Genomic DNA, 2,284 nt, shown 5'->3' on the forward strand with positions numbered 1-2,284 from the left:
TGCCGGCAGCAGCTCTGGCACTTGCTTCCTTGGTCATATCCAGACGAAAAAGACAGGAAACCTTTTTCCTTCAGTTTGTGATCAATTTAAGCCACACCTTGGACTAACAGCAGCTAGTTGGCTGACATCTTGGGTTAATCGGTCGGCGTTCCGAGCCCAATGCTAGCAAAGAGACTTAAGTCTTTGTTAACCCTAACTGCTGGGATCAGATTCCCCAGAGACTCAGGTACTGCATGAGGGTGGGGCAGGGATGGGGGAGGCTTAATTGGACTCTGTAAGGAAGGCAGGGGAAATGGTGAGTTGATAATGAAAGCAGTTAAGCAATGGACAGTATTCCCAAGCAGAGAGGCAGAAAACTTGTTCTAACAGAGACCTGGTCTGGTCGGGCCTTCTGTCTCACAGAGCTGTCAGAGTCAAGAAGATGATGGTGGGACGTCTCTGGCAGTCCAGTGGTTAAGACTCCATGCTTTCACTGCAGAGGTCTTGAGCTTGATCCTTGGTCAGGAAACTAAGATCCCGCATACGGCACAAAGTGGCCTAAAGAAAAAAAGAAAAAAATTCCAAATAAACTCTTTTCAAATTCTGTTAAAAAAAAAAAGAAGACAGAAAATAAAAATGTGAAATAGATGTAAATAATGTGTTATATAGATAAGATACACTAAAGTATAAAATATATGTATATGAACTTCATGGATGAATCACCTCATACCTCAGTTTTCTGTTCTGTAAAATGGACACAGTAATACTGACTTATCATCCTTTGCAAAGGGTACAAAATTTCATGGATTAATTCCAGCCTTCCTAGGGACCTGCGAGATGACTCTGACCGAGGCTTGTTTTCCCCACAGTGGGATGGTGATCACTCCAGTCCCATGGTACCATCTCCCCATCCCACCCCAACCCAGTTGGTCTCAGCAACACTCCCTTCGAAACGTATGAAAATCAGACTTCTCAGTGTTGTCAATCCCTGTCCCAACTACCACACTGGGAGCTCTGCCTCCTGGATCTAAAACACAGAGGCCTTAGACTCACAGGGAGGACCCGCCTCTTCCCAAGAGTTCCAGGGGGGCATTGCTCAGAGCCAGTCACAGTGATGAAGCCTGGCTGTGAGCCCGAGATGCTATGGATGGGACGGGCTGGAGCCTGCTGGCTGAGTCCCAGGACAGACCAGCACAGGTGTCAGACAAAGGGATGGAGGAGGGGTGTTTTAGAGTGTGAGGCCCAGCGTTGGCTGGGGGGCCTGGGAAGACACAGGTGGGTGTTCCCGCCCTGCAGTAGGACACTCTGCTACTGTTGTCACAGGCAAGGCTCACCCCGAGCTGAAATAATGGCCACAAAGCTGCAGGCTTCCTGTCCCGAGGGCCACCCCTGGAAGTGGAACTGGTTGCTCTGCAAGGCACAGCCTCCATTCTCATGGGAGAAAGCCAGCGTTTTTGTTTCCCCAGATGCCAGCAGGCCAGCTCCTCTGCACCTTTCCTCTTCCTCCAGGTCTGGTCTCTTCTCAGAGGGGAGTAGGCACTATAACATGCACTCGCGTGTGCGCGCACACACACACACACACACACACCCTCTCCCAGGTCTTACCTGCTCTGCCCCCGGCCACCGCACATGGAGAGATTGCACTCTGCTGAGGACGTGGAGGGCAGACACAGAGGACACGCGTTCCCCTTCTCTGCCTACAAAGAGACACCGACCGTGGGAGTTCTCAAAAGGGAGAGCAGTAAGGCTCTTATGCCTCAGGCCCATTCAGGGTATAGTCTCTCTGCAGCTCCAGCCCGGGACTGAGGCCTTTGGGGGAGCTCTTAGAGCTTCCCGGCCCCCGTGGTGTCTGGTACAAAACAGTGACTGTAGAAACTGGAAGGAATCTGGGGGAGCCTGTGATGCCAGGACAACGGCGGCTCGGCAGAGAGGGAGGGGGCCCACACAGGAGTCTCCTCCTGCCACGTGGCCCGTCCCCTGGAGCCTGGTCCAGGGCGTGCTCTGGGGGTGGGGTAGGGTTGCTGAAGCCCGAGGGAAAGAGACAGTACCCGAGAGGAGCCTGGAGAAGCCCGAGGACTCCGAGCCCCACCTCTGCTCCCCACAAGGTGGCAACAGCCCTTTGTAGGAGCCCCGGCTTGGGGTGGGGGTGATGTCCAAGCTCACTCTGAGGACCAGGTCTCACCTCCTGTGTCCTGATGGTCTGAGGAGTCCTTCGAAATCTTCAGGTCATTTCACCTGGGCCTGGGCGTGCCTCTCCTTCCTGTTTTAGTGCCTTAACTCCTCGGACTGGCCCCTGCTGACGGGT

At 53.3% G+C, this 2,284-nt stretch overlaps 1 long non-coding RNA gene across 1 annotated transcript; it reads right to left on the reverse strand.

The window, feature by feature from the left end:
* Positions 1-343: 343 nt before the first annotated feature.
* On the reverse strand, positions 344-1,829 carry LOC139178879 (uncharacterized). Its single transcript, XR_011563309.1, has 2 exons — positions 1,585-1,829; positions 344-537 (listed from the first exon to the last, which is right to left on the reverse strand). It is a non-coding gene; the product is annotated as an uncharacterized lncRNA (long non-coding RNA).
* Positions 1,830-2,284: the final 455 nt, after the last annotated feature.

The sequence above is a fragment of the Bos indicus genome, chromosome 23, assembly GCF_029378745.1.
Source record: "Bos indicus isolate NIAB-ARS_2022 breed Sahiwal x Tharparkar chromosome 23, NIAB-ARS_B.indTharparkar_mat_pri_1.0, whole genome shotgun sequence".
Classification (NCBI taxonomy): domain Eukaryota; kingdom Metazoa; phylum Chordata; class Mammalia; order Artiodactyla; family Bovidae; genus Bos; species Bos indicus.